This window comes from Manis pentadactyla, chromosome 8 (genome assembly GCF_030020395.1).
Source record: "Manis pentadactyla isolate mManPen7 chromosome 8, mManPen7.hap1, whole genome shotgun sequence".
NCBI classification, from domain to species: Eukaryota; Metazoa; Chordata; class Mammalia; order Pholidota; family Manidae; genus Manis; species Manis pentadactyla.
In genome coordinates, this window is record NC_080026.1 from 26485979 (window position 1) to 26510000 (window position 24022).

The window sequence follows — 24022 nt, forward strand, 5'->3', positions numbered from 1 at the left end:
TGAAAACCATTAAGATGAAGAAAATGTTGAAACTTTTCTTTTACTTACACCATTATTATTAGCCTCTTTGAGACTTGACAGATATGTGCCTCAAAGCTTCTAAACATCTGTCAAGTGTTAAATTAAGTTCCTTTGTGAATTGATAACTATTATGTGTTTTGCATTTGACATATAGGTACTCAGCCATGATGGTTTCTTTTTAGAAAAAACTATGGCCTCTTCATAACTTTAAATTGTAGCACTGATTAAAATGTAATGCTTTTTTAAGGTATGTAATCTGTTGAATGAAGAAATGAAAGGTCCCTCATGTATGCTTTTAATAAGTATAGAACTTTTGTTATATTTGAGCTTAAAAACTTTTTCTGTGGAAAGTTGTGGTGCTGTCAGATACCACGGGGGACTAGAGGAACATGCCAAAGTTGTACATCAGAATGGACACATGTTGTAGTCAGTGGACATCAGGAAAGTACTTGAGAGACCAAACCTCAAGAAAAAGGAATTTGTTTCAGGCTGTTGCTAAAGTGCTCATCCCAACCACCCTGTTGATATGACCTTAAAACAAAATGAAACAAAAAAAAAAAAAACAGTGGCTCAGTCTCAGATAATTTAAAGGAGACAGAGGAATTTTCAGAACAACATTGACTTTAATTGAACTCCACTTAAAAATGAAGCATAGAAACTGTAGTACTTCTTAGTAGCATGAAATGAGAAGCATCAGCAACTTCAGTTAAACGATTGGGGATTTTTTTTTCCATTTTCAAATAGAACTGAGAAAATGGACTAGAGATGGAATCTGAAGCTGAGTTTGGCATCCTGTGAACACCTCCTCTGATGTTTTTGCAGCCTAAACAACAACCAAAAAAATGCAACCGTAACAAGTGTCTGAATTCCACTGGGAAACAAAAGCTTGTCTTGGTGCCAGGTGCTGCACTATGGAAGGGAACAGAGTAGAGTCACCCCTACTGCTCCTGGGCTGGCCCAGCAGGCAGACAAAAAAAACTTGCAGAGTGGGAGAGGGCTGTACAGTGATGTGTGTGCACGTGAAGGAAACCCCCAGCCTTTCGGGGGAGGCAAGAATGAATCTAAATCTTTTTGCATTACTAGGGAAGCTGGACTTGCATTAATTACTATGTCCTGGATTCTGTTCTAACTTAGCTTAAAAATAATCTTGGAATCTTAGTGGTGTGTGTGGTCCAGGGGATGGCTCTCATTGTTCATCTATTTTGCCTTAGAAGGAACCAAAATGAAATTTCCTCACTATGCCCGGTCACCTCGATTCTACCCTCTTGAACAGAGAACAGGTGGACTCTGTGACTACGTGGCAGTCTGGGCACACGAAGTCACTGTTCTACGCTTGGTTATGCATCCACGAGGTTGTGTTCACACCCTTCTGCTTTTAGACATCTTCCCTCATTGACATCTCTTGAATTAGCCATTATTCCATAAGCCAGAGTACTTTTTGTACTTTCCATATGTCTTTTTCATGAGACAATAACTACCTGTATTCTATCAGGGTTTTGAAATATTTCTCTTTAGTATAAGCATATACCAAATTTTAGTCTCCATAATTTTTTCCTCTGTTGCTAAGAATTTCACAATATTAAGTGGCCACGAAGTTCCTGATTGTTTTCACATCCTGTACTCATCCCTTCATCTCAGATTGTCTGATTTAAGTTTAGAAAAGTAGTTTCTCTACTTGCTTCATCTTCCTTCTTAGAGTTTAAGCTCTTAGGAAAGTAAGTCAGGAACTTATCCGGAGCTGTTTTTTGCCAAGCAAGACTTCCAGATGGTGTCCTCAGGGTCGGAGTCCCTCACCACTGCTTTGTATTTCTGTGCCAGTTTTGTAGTCTCTTACCAAACCATATATTCTACCTGGCCTGACAGTCTGGAGTGCACTTACAAGGGAAAAAAAACCCAAACAAATCACCATCATTTTTTCTCTTTTCTTCTAAATGCTCCCACCCTTAGTTTGTAATTTACAAGAAAGATATTTGTCATGTACAGAGCCCTCTCCTTTGAGCAAATCTTTTTTATTTTGGACAAAGTTTTTCTTTTGGCCAACATTTACTCTTAAAAACACTGACATTAAAATGCTAGTATTTATTGATTTCTATGCACCACATTCAGCACTAGGTTATTAACATTTATGGGTTCATTTGATACTAAATATACTAAGCTAACATATCCTATGATGTGGATATAATCCTTTCCATTTACCTATGGGGAGACTGAGGCTTGGGGAAGGTAAGGAGCTTGCCCAAGGCTGCACCTCTAGCAAGTAATAACTGGAACCCAGAATCCTAATACTCCAGGCTTGCACTCTGAGTTTTTACCTGCTTCCTCTCCCCATTCCCTGCAGCACCTTAGACATGAATCACGCCCCTTAAGAGTATACTTTCTTGCATGAGAATTGCAAGTTAATCAACCTCTTGTTCAAACTTTGTGTATTTGTGTACAGATGCTTTAGGCTCAGTTTTCATCCTAGTTAGTTTCTCTTTAATCCTGGGCAGTTTTACCACTGCTGCTTTGTTTCATCCCCCATGGTTTCAGGTTTTACAATTGTGTCTGAGTGCTTTTCTCCCACTCCTTCTTCTAAAATTTAGCTTAGAGGCTTCTTGGTGATATTGGCAAATTAGGGATATTCTTTTCTAGCTTCATGAAAATACTTTCCCTAATGTAATCTTTCCTTTGTTAGAGTGTATAAAACCAACCCTTAGCATATCCATGCAGCCACCTGTTTGCTCTTTATGTGCTATTTTCTTTTCCAAGGCTATGACCTTCCCTTTAAAAAAGAGGTGAACAGCACCATCCAGAGCCTCGCACTACACCCTCCTCCCCAAGTCCTTATGTTTTCTTCTTAGATAGCACATGCAGCAGGTTTTAATCCTAGTGACACTTTAGAATCACCTGGTATGAAGAATACCAGTTCCCAGGGGCCATCCCAGGTCACTAGCGCAGGTCCTAGAAATCAGTATTTTAAAAGTCCCCAATATTTTAAGGCTTCTGATATGCAACCATGGTAAGAGCTAGAGCAGTATGGGCTTTGTCTGGCTGTAGCATTCATTCCAAAAGGAGTGAGCAGAAGTAGGGAAATTTTATAAGTCTTGGCAGGCTTCTTCTCCCACTAAGATTCATGCTGTAGGAAGACAACATGCCTCTTACTTAGTTTGGCTACAGCTTTGTTCACAGGAATGAGCAAGTTCCATGAGGATTCTCTTCTGACTGCAATTAGTAACAGCATTATGCCTACCTCCTCAGATCTGAGAATACTCCTAGAGCTTTGTCGTGCATCTGGAATTACCCTCCGTGGAGAGCCCAGCACCTTTGGTACAATTCCAATTGCACACTTTCCTTCCCAGCTCTCCTGGCACATATTCTTTTGCTGACTCTTCTCTTGTCATTTATTTTCCTCTGCTTTCTTAACATCTTTTTCTTTTGGATTTCCTTCTGAGAAGACCTCCTTCTTCTTCTGTTTTAATCTAGTTCGGAGAGATATCCTTCAATCCATTCATCTTCTCCAGCAGAAAGCAAATTGGCATTTAGAGTAGACCCAACGTAGGCAGGAGCACAAATGAAAATATTTGTGACTGTAAGACATGACTCCTACTTTCTACAGCTCACTTTTTAGTCCATATGGGAAAATGAAAGTACGCAAAAGCAGAGCATATGTAGCCACCAACATTCAGGAGTCTCAGAGAAAGCATTTTGAGTAAGGTGGGTCTTGAACTGAAACTTTCAGAAGAGGAGAGAGGGCACCTCAGTTTGACTGAACAACATCAGTGAAGGTGTGGTGGTGGCAATTCTGTATAGATTATGTGAAGGACAGTTTGACCCATGGAGATTGTGGGGTTTGGTGAAGAAGATTGGATGAGGTGGGGTTAGATAAGAAGAGAAGTATAGTTAGCAGAGTGGTAAGATTAATGATTTCACCTGTCTCCCATATTAAAATTGATCACTAGATTCTAAAATACAGAGGTCAATGGCTACATCTTCTGTGTGCTTCCATGATTAGCAGAGTGCCTAGGAAAGAGTAGTCATACGAAATATATTTATGTAATGAATGAATTATTCTTAACCTTATGGGTGTATCTTAAGCTCTTTAGAAGTCAGCTGACATTTATGAGCTCTTTCTTTAGAAAAATGCATATAAGTCATACACACACACACTTTTCCATATAATTACAGGGAGTTCAGGGAATCCCTGAAGCCTATTCAGGGTTCCCAGGTTAATAATTCGGAGATGTGTGACATGATTTATGCCTTGAAAATTACTCAGACTCCCTCCCATGATTTAAACTTACAAGGAACCATTCCATCAAGTTTTCTAGTCGTAGAAAAGTTTTCTAGAAAGGACATTGTAGGTAGATTTTATTGTTGTGAAGAATAAGCTCTATTTCTATGAACATAGTGTAAAACTCTAGACAGCTTTTTCAACACAATTCATTCCTATAATCCTAAATGGTTTTGAAAAACTACTGAGCTTAGTAATATTTTTACAGAGAGCATTCTTCAGTAAAATCATAATGTTATCCCACAATAACATTTAGTGACTTTTGTAGGTTACCTATGTAACATTATGCAATTGAAGAAAAATAAAAAGAAACACCACAAACTGTCAACAGTGTTTCCAATAGTTTTCTTTTGCTTTCCATGAGGTATGGCAAAAATAGCCTAAATGTGTTAAACATGTATAGTAACTCAGTGGGAACTGAATATCTGCCTACCTATTTGAAAACTTGAGTACAAATTATCACTAGATAGTGTTTTGACTAAGAGGAAGTGGGAGAGGGGAAAACATTCCTAAGAATGAAAACTTTGATACTGACATCTAGGTATGAAGTTCTTTCCTATTTATTTCCCACTCTTTCTGAGCTTTGCTACTATATTTTTTGAGAGCCAGTTCTCAAATCTCTACACTTAACACCCAGCTTGCAATGTATTCCCCAAACTGGTTTTTCCTCTCCTTCCATTGTTTTCTTTGAGTGCTGTATGCAGCTGCTCCAGTCAGAAATAGTGGAAAGGTGAAAACAGGTGACAAGGGATGGTGGGTTGTTGTCATCATAGCTGTCCATTCTTGCTACTCAGGCATCTGGGAAGTATTCAGACCTCTATTACCATTGATAGCCATCAGTGCAAGGTGAGGGATTCAGTGGGAGCTATTTAAAGATATAAAAATAAATATGAGAAAATTTATGAATTCATCAGCCAATTCTGGAACTTTTCTGAGAGACTCTTTAATAATGACACAAAACATCAGCAACTAGATTATCTAGACTAAGCAGGTATGTTTTCTTTCTACAGCTAGTGGTCTCAGTGTGAAATGGATTTATTGATGTGTAGTCTCTGTTACGCATCACTTATACATATCCCACTTCAGCAAATCCTTAAAACTCTAGGAGATTGTTCCCATTAATAAGTGAAAAACCAATGGCTCAGCTAGGTTATTTTGTACACCCAGGATTACTTACCTATTAGGTGATGACCCTGAAATTCAAGTCCAAAGGTAGCTTGCTACACTCCCCCTCTACTGAAGAATTTTTATGCACAAAACCTACCTCCCCTCCCAGTCCTATTTCTAGGACATATGTGACACTTCAATGAGGGGGAAATTTAATTGGCATTGTTATCAACTTCCCAGGAGTTGTGAATGTAACATAAATAAAACAAAACGGAAGGTCCGCAGTTTTGCACATAAGTGCCTTTGCCATTAACTAGCAGGCAGAAATGATCGAGTATGTCTCAAAGAATGCAGCTGTATTGTTCTCCAGTAGAAGAGTAGTGTATTTTTTAGAAGATGATGTAAGTTAATCCATTCTTTGAGTCATCCCCAGAAGGTGGATTGTTCTTTGTCAACATGATCTCAGGAGACTGGGTCTGACTTGTCTTCCCTATGGATGGGGCTTGGGTCAGGCGGTGGGATGCCAATGCAAAGCAGCCTCATTTGACCTTTAGGACCTTCATGTGACTGCAACTTAACCATCTCCAATGGCAGAAATGTCTCTCCACTAGAACTCGTAGATTGAGAAGTTGATAGGAAGTCTCATGAAATGAAATTTGACCTTAAAAAATAAGCACATGCTTATTGTAACTCTCTAGGTTTCCTTTCTCTAGCAATCACCTTCATTTCTGCAAAACTGAAATTTTATAAAGCAACTACTTCATAAAAGTGCTAAGCACTAGGCTGAACAGTTTCCTCTAAGTTATTAAATTTTACCCTCTCAGTGGTCTTGTGGCTTGTTAGAAAGGCTCATGCCAATAATCAGAGCAGAGCGATATGGTTTTAGTTATAATGACAATGATTTCTTCCTATCAAGATAGGTTTTAAAATATTACACTTACAATTTTTGTTATCTTCCCTTCCAAGAAAGGATAAATGCTATTTGTGAACAGTTCAGTTTAATAATATAAGTTGAGCAGAATTCTGTTTTTTAAACTGTCAGGCCTAATCAAAGGAGTTTAGAGACTGAGGGCCCTCACTCTAAGACACTTCAAGACAAGAGCAAGTCTCAGGGGTGTCTATACATTTTAAATTTTAAATCTAAATTTAAATTTAAATTTCCACCAATCAGAACGCAGAGCTACTATCAATGTTGATCATAGAAAAAGAGATGTTTCTAATTAACTAACTTTAAAGCCCTATCTTAATCACTTAGAGCATTCTTGTGCACATCTGTGCTGCAGGAGTAACTGGATTACCTCCATAGTGTGTGCGTCTGGGTGTGCGTGTGTGTTTAAAGCAATGCTATAACTCTATCCAAATGCGATTCAGCACTGCTTTAAAGTTTAGAAGCAAATGGGTACTTAGTAATGTAGTTTAAAAGTTGAAACCCTCTTTTCCCTTATATGTTCTTCTCTTGTAAATTGGGCTTGTTTGTGGAGGGCAGTCATTCAAATAGTGTGACACATACGTCCCAGAAGTTCTTCCCTTTTACTTCCATCTAACCTAAATGAGCACCAGAGCAGGGCCTCTCATGTGGTTTTGCTTCATCCTACAATGACATCAGTATCTTTCCGTTTCCTTATTTTTATAAAATTGGCCTGGAATGAATGGCTATGCCAGTAAAGGAAACTGAGTCCTAGGAGTAATTTTTCATTACAGTAAATAAAGTGATAATGATAAACAAGTAAAACCTGACATGATAACGTAGCATAAGGCTGTGATACAGATTCTATTCCTGTGACTGTTTTCTAAAGCTTTTATGCCTTTCAAATGTCTTGTGTGTATATATGCTGATCAGTAGAAACAGCTTGTGCTCAGGTATTTATTTCTATCAATGAATGACCAGATGGTTCTTGCCTATGTTGGAAGAGAAACATTTTGCCTATTCAGTAACTCTGAGGGACACTACATATAACAAACTAAACAGGACATCAACTCTTGCCTGAGTGAGGAGCAAGCAGCTGCCTTTCTCTAGTTTGTAAAGTTGGCAGAGGCTCACAAATGCCTCTCTTCTTATTTTTTATTTGAAATAGTCATGTATTTTCCCTACCAAAGTAACATGTGCTCATTGTGGAAAACTATGGCAATAAAGACCAAAAAAAAAAAAAAAAAGGCTTATAAATTAATTTTTACTGCCCATAACTAGCCACTTGGAGGTTTGATGATGGTGGTGATAATACAGAGCTGATGTTTATCTGAGTACATATGCTTTGCTGGACACTATGCCAAATGCTTTACATAAAATATATGATTTCAGTCTCCCCACAACCCACTGATGTAGGTAATGGTATTCATCCCCCTTCATAGATGAGGAAACTGAAGCACAGAGATGTCAAATGAATTGCCTGCAGTCACACAGCAATAAGGTCCCTTAGTAGCCAAGCTAACTGAGCTCGGGGATACCTGACAGCTAGCCCCATTGATTTCTGAGAATTAACTGATTGACTCTTCATGTGTTGTATGTGCTTCAAATATTCCTTTCACTTTTGTATGTTGCCTTTCAGTTGTATTTAGGGAGCTTCTGATATTTTTAAATATTTTTGTACGGACGAATCTGTTCTTTATTTTTGTGTTTTCTGGCTTTAGTGTCATGTTTAAAAAAGACTGTTCCTTCTCCTAGATTATAACATGAAGAGGGAAGAAAAACAAGAAATGTTAACAGTACCAAAAGAAAATAATCACAAGCCAGAAAGCTGAGGTATCAGCCAAAACTCTCACCAACACAAAGAGAAAGGAGATCTGAGAGTGTGTTTGAAGGCAGTGACAGAGGGAGAAATAGAGCTGTTCCCTCACTATATCCATCGAGCCCGACCCGTTCAATAAACCAGTTTCATACACTTCCTTTCAAACTTTCCCTCCCCTTCGAGCTCCTGTGGTAGGGTCGGAACTGGGAGGAAGGGCTGGAGGAAAAGAGGGAAGACTTATTACATAGCTGGTGCCATTTATTTTAGGGTCAGATGCCTTTTGGCAGGCAATAGCTGCATGCCAGCTCTTCTGTGTTGGTCACAGGTGTGCTCTTCTGAGCCTCTCCTGTGGAGACCTCGCACACAAAGGTGTTCCCCAGCATGGATGAAACCCTGTCCGGGTGACCCCGAGCTTCTTCCCTCTCTCAGCTCCTTCCGCAGGGATGTGTCCCTTGCCCTGAAGGCAGCCTTATTGAGCGTAGTCCTTTCAATCTGATGCATGGCTCCCCTTTCCTAGGACCACAAGGAAAAAAAAAACTGTCCCTTCCAAATGGTAAAAAATGGAGGCTCCTTCCATTGCTTCCCCTTTCTTCTTGCCTTGCCCCTTTCTTCATGACACAGCTCCAGTCAGCTTCCTACCTTTCAGAATCTTGAAGTCAGAGCCATCATGAGGATCTATGCCCTTTTTAATGGGGGGACATGTTAGGTTCTTCCGAGAACACGCCTGAGCTCTGTTTCTAAGAGCAGGAGGAGGTAAGCTTTTGAGTTTTGGTGGCATCCAATTTGGAGAAAGAGATGTCAGCCTCCCTCCCCTCTGGCAAACATCCCAAATCTCTATGAGAGGTTCTCACAGAGCCTGTCCATCCTGTGAATGTCCCCCTTGTATTTAGGTTGTTAGGGAGTGATGAGTAAGAGTTATGAACCCAATATTTCTACCTTTAGCAAGTCCAGTAGAGGTGTGTCTAGCATCTCTGTTTAGTTTTTGTCAGTATTGATCTTCAGCATTAGGATCTCAGCTGAAATGCCAAGATAATAGGAAAAAATCCCATTCCACATTGTGTGACATAGAGTTATGTGGTCAACGTGGATCATCACTTATCACAAATGCTTTCTGATTAGTTTATTACTTTTTAAATAATGACCAAAACCATCAATACACTGATACTCATTTTTTCTAGAGGTATAGCCCCACTACATTGAAGTAGAAGAAAATTATATCGAAGGCGTGTTCTGTATTGCCAAGCTATTTCTATGTCACAGTATGTAGTCCTTCCAAGTAATATTTTGTTGATCTTGGTGACAACAAATTCAGTATATCTAATAATACTGCATAGCAGGTCTTCATTCTCTTTCCTGTTGATGTGACAGTCACTCTTTAATGAAACCTTATTTTGTATACTATTTTCATTGTAAGTCAGGAATGAAGAACTGAGTTTGCTAAAGCAATAGTTGAACTGTTTGTACTTTCTATGTTCTTCCATCAAGAAATAATTACCCTTCAACCAACCTTACCTCTTTCTACTTCATATATGCAAACCACCTAAATAAAATAAACTCAAACTCCCAAACCACACATTCAGTGTACAGAAACAGTAAGGACCCAGAAAAGCATAAAATAGTGTATCATAAAGCCTTCCAGTTCCTCATATGAAGGCATTCATTCTTTCATTCAGCAGATACATATTAAGCATCGACTGTGGGTCGTAAACCTGAGAGACAATAGAGTTGATTTTGCTCATTCATTTACTATGGGAAGTAAAGTGTAAGTTTTTTTTTACTCCAGTTCTATAAAATTGAAATGTGATTTCTGGCTTAACGAAGATATTGTTGTAGTAAGACTTTGGTATCTCATTGTTTTGTTGTCTATAATTCTCTGTTGGAATATACCTACTACATGTGGATTGGTTTTAAATGGCCTTCGGCAGTTTGCTACAGAGCCATCTGGCCATTTGCTATCTACTCCCAAATTAACATTCAGTTCTAGAATAATCTGGCTTTTGACACCCTTAGAACTCAGTTATGCCCTGCCATATGTTCTTGAAGTGTTAAATATGTTAAATTAAGGTATGTTTTGAAAGTTCAGGTGGTATATGCAATACTTCAAAATAGACCATGCCAATAAGATGCAGACTCTCAACACAGCTAAATTGTGGAATATTTACATTTTTAAGATTATAATTTTGTTGTTGTTTTGTATGAGAACTCCACTGAATAGTGACTATTCTTAGGACATTTATGATATGATTAAAGGAATAGAATTTCAACTTATATCCAACTTAGCATTTAAAGAAATGTCTGTACATCTTTATGTTTATGACCCAAATAATCTTAATACAAGCTGTGAATCAATGTATGTAAGTCTCTATGTAAAGCGTTTGCCCATATTCACGAGCCCACTTTTCAAAGAAGGTATATAGTTCAAGGTGGAAAGTAAAAACTGTGCAAATATGTTGAACCTCAAGATAATGTTCAGCGTGTCCTAAAAGATGGCCAACGTACTATCTCTTTTTAAAGCTTAGAAGAGGGAAATTCAACCATATGTTAAAATGTCTAATTTTTTTTTTCTAATTCTTTTTCCTATAGCAGCAAAAATTTGAGCTTGAGTGGATACTCTATAAATACCTGCTGATTGCCTAATAGCTTAAGTAAAGGTCTTAGAATTTGGAAAGCTGGTGAGATTTTTTTTTTTTTTTCAATGAGGGCATCACTTCAGTACAAGCCTTCCTTTCCCCACTGCCTCACTTTGGTGAATCCGTAGCTCTTGCCAGGCATCCTGATCAATAGCTGAATGTGAACTAGTCATCATTCCTGCCTCTCTTCAAAATCTTCTCTTCTGATACTACCTGTCCAATTTCTCTTCCAGTTTAGCAAGTCATAAATTGGCTGTTTACACTTACTTAGTGTGGGATTAGATGATTAAGAATTTCAGACACTAGAAGTTCTGGATAGAGAAAATAAACTAGGCTTTTAAAACAATAAATGGCATGAAAATAAATCAAAAACATGAGAAATAAAATATACTATAAAAATTAATGCATATTTTTTAAAATAAGTAAACTTTCATACATTCATTAAAATTATGTGGATAAGTTAAGTAGTAAGCACGTGTGAAGAGAGAATTAGTGACTTGGGAGCTTAGAGATTACAAAATAAGAGGTAAGAATCCAACTATGTCTAATAGGAGTTCCAAAGGAAAAATTACAGAAAATGTTAGAGGTATTCAGAGATTTTGGCAAGAAATTTCAAGAGATTATTAAAATCATGAACTCTAAAGGTAACACATATATTTAGTTTTAAAAAGTCAGAAAGTACAGAAAATATCTGTAATACAAAGCAAAATCCCTTTCCCTGATCCTTCCCACCTCTATGTTCCCCGGCCCCAGAGGCACCACTGACATGACTTTTGATTGTTTTTTTGTCTTGCTCTTTCTTCATTATATTTAAAATATGAGATAGTATCTATGGACTTACTACCAGTAGAAATGATGATTTAATTAGCTCTCTTATATCCACTTTCTCTCACCCTATCTTTCCAATATGGCTGTATCTCAACTTTTAGTTAATTAAATATTCTATGTTTATAGCATTATTGCTATGTAAGAAGTGTTCCCTGCTGAGCATCATTGTGTTCTATGATTAGGTTTCCTTCCTTCCACTAACTCTTCACTTTTTGCTGGAGCTCATCATTACTTTGACTTTATTTGCCACTCACAAACCCATTCCAAGCTCTGTCACTGTCACTAATTCATCTTTTGGATATTACGGCCAGCCATCTCGAAATCATTTCGTTTCCACTGTTCTCTGGGATCCCTTCATCCATCCAGGAGGCCTCGATTCTCCTGCTCCCATTCATTCTGGTTCCTTCTGGGCCCTTGAGTCAATTATTTCCCAGATTCCACGTCTCTCTCTTTGTTTCACTTTCTCATTTGGGGTGCACCCACCACCACTGCCTTCAAGACATGCACATGGGAGCTAAAATTTCTGAAGACCGTGTGTTCCTGAAAATAACTTGTATCCTGCCTCATCTTTGATTGTTATTTGACAGTTTTGAGTTCTCATTGAAAATTGTTTCTTTCCTAAGTTTGAGGTAATGTTCCATTGTTTTCTATTTGTGGTTGAGGACTCTGATTCCTATCTATTTCTTATCCCTTGCATGTGACTCTCCAATTCACTCTCCCAAAAAGTACTAGACTTTCTTTTTACCCCTGGTGTTCTAAAAGTTCATAATCTATTTGAATTGGATTTTTGTTCCTTTCTTATGGCTGGCAGTCACTCCTTCAGTACAAACAATTTTCTTGTAATTCTAATTTGATTTTTCTCCCCCACTTTCTCAGTATTGGCTTTCTTCAACTCCAATTAGTTAATATTGAACCTTAGAGTGACCTTATTTTATTACCTCCTCTCCTATTTTCTTTCCTTTGTTTTGTTTTTGTTTTGCTTTCTCTAACATTTTCTCAACTTCACCTTCTAACTCTTCTGTTCATTTTTTTTCCAGTTATGTTATTTTTATTTGCAAGCACTCTTTTTTGTTCTTGAGTGTCCTTTTTTATTATATCTTATTTTTCCCACCATGGCTGCAAAATCTTTTTTACCATTGTGGATATTATAGGATTTTTTCAGAAAGTTTTCTTCTACCCTCCACATTGTCTCGGCTTCTTCCAAGTCCCTTTCTTCCTACTTGTTGGCTTTCTCATTCTTATTTCAGACTTGTTCATACTTATTTCCTCAACTGTCTGATGGTCCCTGGCACTCTGTTCATATTTAGAGTGATACCTAAAAGATGATCAGAGTTTCAGAGACAAGTCTTGTTGAGTAGGACCTTTCTCATCAGATGGACAAACGGGTTTAATTGTTTTGTTGTGGCCTGTACACAAATCAGTGTTGCTAGGTCAGTCAAGTTAGTGTCCAGAAAAAGGCTCCTGGAAGCAGCATCTCCAGCTGTCTGAGAACCAGGTGGGGAAAGGGCACTGGACAGGGATCACCAATAAATGGGCGCACTGCTACTTAGTTTTCCACATCCTTGTCGTTAGCCTTGCTTGGTTCCTCTGATTCAGGCCCCCCAGTGAGGAAGCCACCTTTCTGCTGTTTGAGATAGAAGGTGGAGGTGGAGGAGAGATAGTTGCCCACTGCATGGGCCACGTGAGCTTGGGGAGGTCATCAGAATATTTGAGTTCATATTATATATAATTGCTGCCAGTTCTGTTTTCAGTTCTATTGTGCATTTGCACCTCCAGAGACACCTGATGTGTCCAATTCCTGAGCCTTTTGGAGTTGCTCTGGGGCACACGAACTGCTGCTTCCTGGCTGACATGTCGTGCACAAACACAGTCACGCGCATACAGGTGCTCTGTCTCCTCCTGTATGCAAACACCACTCCTCTGTCTGCTTTCCATCTTCTGAAATTCAGGGGACTTTTTTTTCTATTGCCATCTTTCTTGGTTTTTCCTCTTTGTGTTTGGGAAACTATGCCTTTAAGAAAACATTCCCCTGACATTATTTTAGTGGAGATTCAAAAAGCAAGGGGGATTTAAAATTGGTACACACTCCACCATGTTTCCCCCAATCCATTCTTCCCACTGGAGCCACTGTGTTTATTCAGACCCAGTCTGACTATGAACCTCTCAGATGGCTAAAAACCCTTTACTTCTACTCTTAAGGGCAGAAAAGCCACCCCCGGTTATTTTTTCAGGTCTCATTTTAACCCCTCCTCTCCCCTACCCTCACTCCTATGCACACCCACTCAATGCTCTGGCCATATTTTGTTTTTAATCCCCAGCCATGATTTCTCCCTAGGCCCTTTGCACATGCTGTTACTCTTACCACCACCCACCTCTCCCTCCCACATCTGGATAACATCTAGTCATCGGTGAGGTCTCAGCTAAAAGATCTCTTTCTCCAGAGAGCCTTCCCTCTCCAGAGCCAGTTTACTTATAAACTTTTTGTATACTTATCACTTTGTATATCTCATCCCCACTTAGACACTCACTTTGTATACTTAAAGGCTTTATTTCAAATGTAAATGTAACAATATTGTATCTTCTAATATTAGTTTGAAATAAAGTCAGTTTCTGTGACTCAAAAACTAGCAATAGAATCAAAACAACATGAATCAGTACTTAGTACTGAAGCATTTAATGTTTTGAAAACTTGCCTGAGTTATTAATGAAACAAATGATGAGCAAAAGAAGAAAAAAGAGGGTTGTGCTGTAAGTTGGATTTGCTGGTAAGTTTGATTGATTCAGGTTGTGGATAGCAAATGAAAAAGAAAAAAAAAATAACTGGATTTTTGATGCCCATCTGTTCATGCTTCAGAGACCTGGAAACTGGTGTTTTACATTTCCTGGTTTTACTTTCTTGGTTTATGCAGCTTTAGAAGGGAAAAGATGGAGCCTCTCAGAAAAATGAAGGGATAAAAGGAAAGAAAAACCAAAGCATAAGATAGTAAAAAAATACTATAGGAAATGCGTAATAGAAAGGGAGGAATATATTTGTTTGATTTATAACATTGGGCCTTTTGTAATTAATGTGCCTCTAGGCATGAGTACAAATCTTTGACTACTACACAAATGAAAATAAGATAACATATTAAAATGCCTGCCTTAAGTGGATGGCTAAAGTGTGACTTGTAAGAGTTCACAAGAAAAATACATCTTAAAAAAGGCCTGGGTCTCTCTCTGGTTTGTAACGAGGTCTTTACTATGAAAGGAGCAGTAGAGTCAGAGACTAGAGCTTTTAAAATCTTGAGTATCTCTTTAGTAACAATGACAACATAGTGATAGTGGTTCTTCACCATTATTATCAGCAATAAAAAAGAAGAGCAATTGCCGAGCTCTTACTGTGTGCCAAGCAACACGGGAAACACAATTCTGCAAGGCATCGTTAGTATTATCCCCATTTTACCGTTGGAGTCACTGATACTAGAGAAAAGACTTTTTCCCAGTTCAGCTGGTAAGTGGCAGAGCCCTGATTTTGAAACCCTACAATATGCCTAAAGCCCTGCTTGACCCAGTAATGTCATTTTCCCCATAGAAACACTCTTCTTTGAGAAGTCTAGGACTGGCCTCATTCTCACTGAACAGATGAAAAACCCAGGTTTTGAGAGATTAAATGACATTATTCACAACCAAACAAATTTTTAAGAAAAATTCCTTTCCTGAAACCCAATTCTCCATTCTTTTTTTAGTTACTTGTGGTTTAAAAAGTAACATCTTTTGCTTCAATAATAAAATTTACAAAACATTTTCTCCTTTTTAATAACCCAAATTCTCTTTTCAGTTTTGTTAGCTCCCTCTTCCTTTACAGTATTCTCTTGTTGTCACTGTCCATCAACATAAACAGAGCACCTCCTATTCCATTATTTTCCCCATGCTCTGTTCACAAAATTTCACACACTATGTTGTTCCCCTTTCTCCCTTTTTCCTACAAGAGTATCCAGTTGTATTAGTCATCTCAGGCTGCCATAACAAAATACCATAGGCTGGGTGGTTTAAACAACAAATTTATTTTCTCACAGTTCTGGAGGCTGGAGGTCTGAGATGGAAGGCCTGTTTGGTTGGTTCTGAGTAGGACTGTCTGCCTGGCTAGCAGATGGCTGCCATCTGGCTGTGTCCTCACAGGTGTGGTGGTGGGAGGGAGGTGGGAAAGGAGAGAGGAAGAGGAAACAAAGAGAGATCTCTCCCCCTTCTTATAAGGCCACAGTCCAATCAGATCACCAATCCTTATGCCGTCTTTTACCCCTAGTTACCTCCCAAAGCCCCCACCTCCAGGTGCAGCCACGGTGGTAGTCGTCAGGGCTCCAGCAAACGAATTTTGAGGGAACACGGTTCAGTCCATGGTACCAGTGAAGTGATGCCGTGCTCTCAAGGAGACTGCATTTGGAAACACTGCCATAGGGGAATTCTTCTATTTGTTTGAAAATAAGAAAGTGCTCCTTTTTTCAATAATAGCACACTTTCCCATGCTGCTTTCAACCTCCAAATAATGGCTCCCCTACCACCAAAAAAAATCATGGAGTAGAACACACTATTAGACATCATTTGTAGAGTCTCCCTCAGTGCTTTGTTGATGCTATGAAAGTCGTAATTCCCAGAGTAGTGAGAGCATCACTCACCAACAGCGGAAACCCTTATAAAGCAGCTTGCTGAGTCTTTGTACCTGTGGAACAGCTACTTCCTCTTGCTCAAGAGTTTACTTCAGATTCACGTCTGGGAACTTCTTCACTTTTTATATACTGCTAAGTTAAGTGATATGAATGGATAGAAGGTTTTGAAAATTTGCCTGAGTTATTAATGAAACAAATGATGAGCAAGTTTTTACATTTGAATTAAAAAGATCATTTTAGTAACGGAATCAGTAAGTAGTTTAGTTTAAAGGTGATATGGATAATTTACAATTGCAGTGGCTCAGAGATCAAAATCAGTAAATATGAAATGTTACTGCACATGCACTTAAAACATTGTAAATACAGACATAACCTCTTGCACAAAGAAGGAGCTTAAATATTTGTTGAATGAAAATCTGTTGACTGATTCAACACAGTGACTCATTCACTGACTAACTAGGAAATGTGGCGTTACCCAAGATGCCCTTAGGAATATTCCATAAGTACAGGTGTTACATGAATAAACAAGGGATGGGAAATTTATTTAGATTCTACACATCATGACCAATACATGTTCTCTCTCTTAATCCTCTCAAGAAATATGTAAGAACAGATAACATCCCATTTTGTAGATTAGGAAACTGAAGTTCAAAGGAATTAACTGACTTGAATACATTTACAAATACAGGAAGTGCCAAGGCAATCCTGTGTACCGATACAGCCTGGATTCTCCCATCTTCAACATGCCCATCGTCTGAGTCAAGTTCCTTAAGGTGCCACACAGAGATTTCCCTCTAGCTGCTCTCCCAAAATAATCTTTCACAGAAGCTTACTGTGGTACCTGAAATTATCCCATTTGTGAACAATTCCCGTGAACTCATGTATTGAAGTTTTTGAAGAGTATAATGAATTGAGCCCTTTTTGAAGAGTATAATGAATTGAACATGGAAGGTGATTAATACACTGTGGGAATTTAAGATTGGTTTCCAACAAGACCAACAGTGGACAGCAGGGCATGATACAGGGCTGGATCCGAATTAGGGTTTAGTTCCAGGATCATTTGCAAGGCGACACAGGATGGGGGACAGAGATTGTCGGAAGGGGACCCATGCAATCAGAAAGTAGCGTGTGGGTCTTAGGGAATTCATCACCAGTGGGTGGAAAGTGCTTCAAGTGGAGGTAGGAAAACAAGAGATTCCCTATTTGCAGTGTAGCCTACAGCTTTGCGTAAGTGTATTGAATTACTACAGTAAACCTTGTGTAGACTGGAGGGTTTTGTTGCTCTGAGAGAGCTCTTTTTGGGGAGGAGTGGAGATCATGAGACATATGCATACATGTGGTCACAAGGATGGTTCTGGATTTCACAAGGATGATGCTATCACATGCAAGGTAGCTTTTTTAATCTCATACATGTTTAAGGACCTTAAATTTTCTGTATGGAAGTAGTATGTCATAAAGGGATTTTTGTAAATCACATAAGACAAACTGCTCATACTAGCGGGCAGTTAATTTAGCAATGTATACAATCTAAAACACTTTGGAATCAAGATAGAATGGGGAATTGAGGCATAGTTACTTAAGTTAAAAAATGCTAATCACATACACTATGTTGTCAGAATAAATAATATAAACAAATGGTATAAATTAGATATATGGAAAAGTGTTAGATTTTCAGAAATGATTCTTAGAAATGTTAGTGTGAAATTAAAATGGAAAGGAAAGGCTCATGGGAACAGAAGCCTCTTTTCCTACGACAGCCAAACATCCCAACTATTCAAAGAATAGACGTCGGAAAATGATGGACTTTAAACAGGGGAGACGAAGCTTCTGCTTCTCTTTTGGGCGGCCTTCAGGAGAAGGGCTGTCTTCACTAAATGTGTCATTTCTGGGACCAGACATGGCTAATGAAGCCAGTCTGATAACCACAAATTTGCTTTCAGTTTCGGTATACATTTCTCAGGCTAATAAGGTTTGCTTGTTAATTTTAACTGCAGCTCGTTTCCATGGATCCTGTTTCCGATCTTGCCACATACAAGATTCTTCATTGTCCAAGCAGGACACTCTTGCCTAGGCTCTTCTCACTGCTGTCAGTACTTCATGTTGGCTTTGCAAGTTTACACCATGGGAGATTTGGTTCAGGCACTGAACACCCAACATGTAAACGTGGCCTCACCAGCCACCATGGTATTGGACGACGGCTATTCCCCCAAAACATTTGTGCTGTGTGCATGTGGACTGTGATTGAATCACCTGTGATTCAGATTTGTTCAAATAATATTCTGCCAGGAGTTTCTTCTTGAAACAACCTCTGTAGGCATGTCCCATCTACTTCATGAACATTAGTCCTTAGCCATCTCCAGGAAAGAAGAGCAGCCCTGCTACAACCAACCAACGAAGCATAAATCTGCCTTTCTATTTAATGTTGTTGTCTCCAAACATCTAGATTTAATTATGATAGATTTCCTTGCTTGTGATTCCTTTATTTGGTGAAGATAACTGTGGCAAGAGGTATAGAGGGTGTATGTATATACATAAGAATGCTAGGTCAAGATTTTTACTTTTATACTTTATAGTTCTATATAAATCTGCTTACCATATAAATGATGTATTGGACACATGTGGGCTAGCATGATTTTTTAATTATCTCTGATATTTGCTTATGTGGCTAAATGCTGAAAATGTTAATTTTTGTAATTAATTTCCAACACATTGTTTGGAAACAATAAATAGTTTTTGTTATAAATCACCCAAGAACTTAGATCACTGAACTGCCTGGATGTGTCTTGCCAGTTGGTTTTGGAAAAGTCATTTATCTTTGATTCCTATTTCCTTCTCAGTTCTCAATATGGTTTCTATCTAGGAATCCACAGAAACTGCTGTGATAAAATCAAATAATATTTTTTTCCACTCTCATCCATATTAGCCTTAAGCTGCATCTTCTGTCATTTTTCTCATGGGTTCTGAGTTCCTTCAAACTCTCCTTTGTTTGCTGATGTGTGGCCTTGTAGCATGGCCTTTGGTTTGAGTTTCATGACCTGCTCACGTGAATGCATTTTCCCACTCCTTTGGCCGTCCCTACGTATAACATAAGCCACTGCCCATCTGGATCCCCCTGTTTTCCATACTCTGTCTCAAGTAGTGTTTCCCAGAATAACTTTTGCTGAATATTCATTCTTAAGGTGTCTCTGTGTGTCTGCGTTTGGGCAGGGAGTGGAGGGAGAGTTCCTTGTTCCATTAAATGTTAAGTTTGGGAACAACAAACACAGTATGCCATCACATAATAGGTGCTCAATAAGTATTTATTGAAAAGAACAAATGAGTGAACATATTTATAGTACACACTAGCAGGGCTTTTAGAGTTCTGTAGTGAAGAAATGTGTAACTTGGTTTGACTGAGCATTTCCTAGACTTTTTTCTCACAAAATCTCTAGCGCAGCACCTGCATGTGTCCCGTGGAACTCCTGGTGCACACAACACCGTGTGAAACTTCAGCCAAAGGATTCAATGCAGAGGCTCTATGACTCTCCCTACCCCAGACCTGAGCCACAGCAAAATAGGCTGAGCTTGGTCAGCACCCTCTCTGTGCCTGCTCCACATGCTGGCCAGTTTCCTTACTCCAGTTGCTAACACTCTCCTTTTGTTATGGGCTCAAATTTGGAATAATCGGTGAATGGTTATGCTTTCTGTCTTTCTCTTGAATCATCCCCTAATTTGCATTATTTTTTTCTCACATACTGTTTTCCCAATCTGTTCTGAGAGGCAAGACTATTGATAATATCTGCTTTGTGGACTCTAATCTGTGGGTATTTATGAGATTCTATAGACTGAACTCACTCTATTAAGTACTTTTTATCAAAATCTCTCAAAAAGACATTTGTAAGCAGTGTATTCCACTGTGATGTACATTTCAGCCACGACATACTTTTCAACACACGTGAATCAATATTAATGTCCTGAATTTACTTGACTTGCTGCATTTTATTGTCTTCCTCTTGATTATCTCTGTTAGCCACCTAGACACACTGTAGCTTCTCAACTTCAGCCGAAATAAGCTAAGGTGCCTAGAGCATTTCCTGTGTTTGCCATCAATCCTAACAACATTTAAAACTCCTCTCGAACCTAGACTTTTCCTGACTGATGTGAATAAGGCACTTGGCCACTCCTGCAGGTCCAGTTCTAGGCTTGTATGTTTGGTTGTGGGAGGTAGGGAGACGCGATCAAATTTAGGTCTAGAAAATACGTATTCCAGCTGCGTCTTTAGCCATTGCCCAACATAGTCCTGGGGTTTTGTGGCAGTGCCTCTGGAACCACAATGGGGAACAGAAGTGGAGAGAAAGGAAGGGTGTTTAAAAGGAGGGGAGACAGTAAGGAAGGGCTGTACTTCTGCTCCACAGAATTGCTACTGGTTGAAAAAAAGTTAGAGGTGGGGTCCCATGGTTAATGGACTGGAAATGATTACAGTAATCAGAACATTTCTAAAAGTGACAGCAGGTTTTGATAGAACTGAGAGACTCAGGAACAAGGGAAGGTGTTCTGTGAGTGAGGTGGGCAGTGGCATTCCTTAAAAAAAAAAATTGAAGGGATTATTAAATGGCAAACCTGGCATGTTCTAAAAGGCAGCTCACTGGCTTTCTCCTGAATCCTTCATTTTCCTCTTTCCCTCCTACCTCAGGACCTGTTCTCTTCTCATTGGCACCCCCACCGGAGTTGGAGCTGGGGCAGGGAAAGGAAGTGTTCAGACATGTGCCAATTTGCATGTTCACTCCCTTGAGTTAATGACAGGACAGCACATTCTGTCCAGTGCTATGAAAAAGCCAGTTTCACCCAGTCAGAAAGGTATTACTTTCTTTCTTAGCATAGAACGGTTTATTGCCAAGCTTCTCTTAACTGTACATTACAAATAGCATCTGAGTAAGAATGTTCTGGATGAGTTAATGAGTGTGGTGCTATTATTAAGCAAACTGCTTGTTAGTATTATAGCCTATTTGATCTTGGTATTGATGTGAAGTAATTGACCATAGAACTACATTTAGAAAAGCTGGAATAAAGTTTCTTGATTTCTGCTATGGCAATAAATTGTTTATATTAAACATGTCTATGAAAATATGAGTTCCATGACACAGAAAATAAGAATAGACTGTGTGGGATGAGGATTGTTTTTTGTTTTGTAGAAATATTAATACACTTGTCCAGCTTGCTTTGGGACCAGCTCTGCTGAAACAAAGTAGTAAAAATTATTACAGCTTATTACTACTGAGTATATGAAAACTAAAGTGATTTTAACTTCCCTCACCTAAAGGACACACTTCCTTTTAGATTTTGCTAACTGCCTAAATACTCAATTAGGTAACAGTAACTCTTCGTAAACAGACTATTAAAGAAAAACATTACAAGGTATTGTAAACATGGAAAACGTAGCATGTTACCTACCTTCTTTCGAATACTGGATTATTAAACCAATATTGGTTGTTGGTATTTTGTCCAGTTCTATTATTAAGTTTCCCTACCGATAGCATTTCCATAGGGAATTTATACCATGAGCTAATAAATTATACCGTCAGGGAGTTTTTGTTGAAATTCAGCTTAAATTTTCCCATTCTTAATTTCATCTCATTACTCCTAGTTATACCCCCTTGTACCAGGTTAAATAATTACTCTCTTTCCTTAGAGACTCCTATTATGTACCCCTCTAGTTGTCACTTAACCAGGCTGTTCATATTTAGCTCCTGTAATCTGCCCTCATAAATCAATTCTCCCATTGCCTTAATCACCGTTATTGCTCTTCTAAGAACTCTCTAATTTTCAAACATACATAGTTGTCAGGAGCCCCAAGTGAAATCAGCACTCACACAGGGTTCTGCCCCTACAGACTCAGCATCTCCCATCCCTGTACAACACAATCCGTAACAAAGTGGTGTCAGTTTGCGGGTCAGATCAGCACAGGCTCATCTTGTCAAACTCTAAACAATCTGAATGGTGTTTTGTCCATGTGTCCCACTTCCATTCAGGCGCATTTCTATTTTTTGATTCTGTAACATTAGTAGTTGAGTTGGTTATTGAACATATTTATATTCTGCATCTTTCCATGTCCTTATTCACCAGCACCTATCAAGTCAACCATCCACAACCCATGTTAACATGAGATTCTGTTCATCCTAGAGGACATTTAGGAAACATGTTGAATAAAAACAGGCATAGCACCTTGCCCACAGCTAAATTCCTTGTCAGTTACCAATTCCCTTTGTTTACAACCCTTTAGCCAATCTCCCGTCTCTTTTAATTTGCAGTCTTGCTCACATGCGGGCCAATATAAATGGATTTTATGAGTAAAATGGGTCATGGTACTGTTTTCTAAAATGGAGATATGTTGTTTCAGTGCCCACTGATTTTTTTGGTTTTTTTAATTGTTACTCCTTTGTTCGCTAAGTTTGTAATTCTGCTTAAATCCTTTTTAAGCTTGCCTGGCATTCTTTATCCGACAGAAACAAATAGGTTACTTCCCTGGCTTTATTGTTGTTTTCCAACTATGTACAGATGTTCCTTCTCTTACCATTTGTTTCATTTGTTTAGAAGAAGTTGAAGATACTGTCACAATCTTGTTTTGTTGTGCACCTTACATGGTGATCAGTGGGAATATTTATGTTGATTTTTAGTTCCTGAGAGTCTCCTCCTCAGTATTTTGAATTTGTTTCAGAAACAAAGTTGGTTAGTTCCCTTAATAACTTGAGACCTGTGAGATCTGAAACTATAATCTATATATGCCCACGTTTCTTTCCATTTTAAACCAAGAACACATTTATTATTTTATTGGGGCATATACCAAGGTGGTTAGCACCATTTTCTGTGTTTTATCTACCTATGTATAATCATGTACTTATTATTTGGGCAGGTTCTTATATATCAGGTGGTTTTTCTCTAAGGGTTTTAGAAAAAAAGCACAGGAGCCCCTAACACAAGCTTCTTGGTTCTGGAAGGTACCCAGCTGACTCCAGCCAAGGCCGTGGTTTCCGGCTGGCAGAGGAACCCCCACTGGTCCTCACTGCTCCTCAGCCGTTGCTTCGGACCTAATGGACTTCCTGTCTCCTTCCCGCAGTGCCTTCCTGATCCCTCCGCTCCGTTACACTCCATCGCCACCTGTAGATGGCCTTGCCTAATGGTTTGTTGGCACACCTTAATCCCACACCTGCCACCTGAAACTTTTTTCAACTTCATTTTTCTCCCTTAGCTTCATAAAAAAGTTGGGTTTGTTCCCTTCTATAAGGCCGTACTTCCCCCATGCCGAGAATGCTGCCAGTATCATACATGTTATGCTGTTTTCCTGCTTCCATCTAGTAGGTCTTCCTGTTTTGTCAGGACCCTGCTCCCTACCTGCATCCCTGAGTGAATGCCCAAGAAAACACCCCCATGTACCCATTCAAGAAAATAAATCTTGCCCTGTCGCTCTTCCCCTCGCAGTCTCTCCTTCTGTGCCTCTCCCTCATTCATGCCACCACCTGCAGGCTCCTTTCTGCCTGCTCCCCCCCACAGGAACCGCCCGTGGAGTGGCCAAGAGCCCCTTGTTGTTTCAGGTGCTGTAGCACTTCTGCACTGTTTACACCCCTTCATACACATTTCTAAGGTTTCTTGAGGTTTTTTTAACCCATTCTTTGGAGACTCGTAATTCACATCAATAGTATGTTACTCTCCTGCATTCTTTTGATTCTTCTGATGTCGCTTACTGCTCCCCTTCTGTGGTTCTTCTGCCTCACCTCTCTTTTAAACGCATGTACTCTCATTTCTTCACTCACTTGGCAATCT

General features: G+C 39.0%; 1 protein-coding gene across 7 annotated transcripts in view; it reads left to right on the forward strand.

The window, feature by feature from the left end:
* GTDC1 (glycosyltransferase like domain containing 1) overlaps positions 1-24022 on the forward strand; it is a 369763-nt gene that overhangs the window by 283259 nt on the left and 62482 nt on the right. The window lies entirely within an intron of this gene.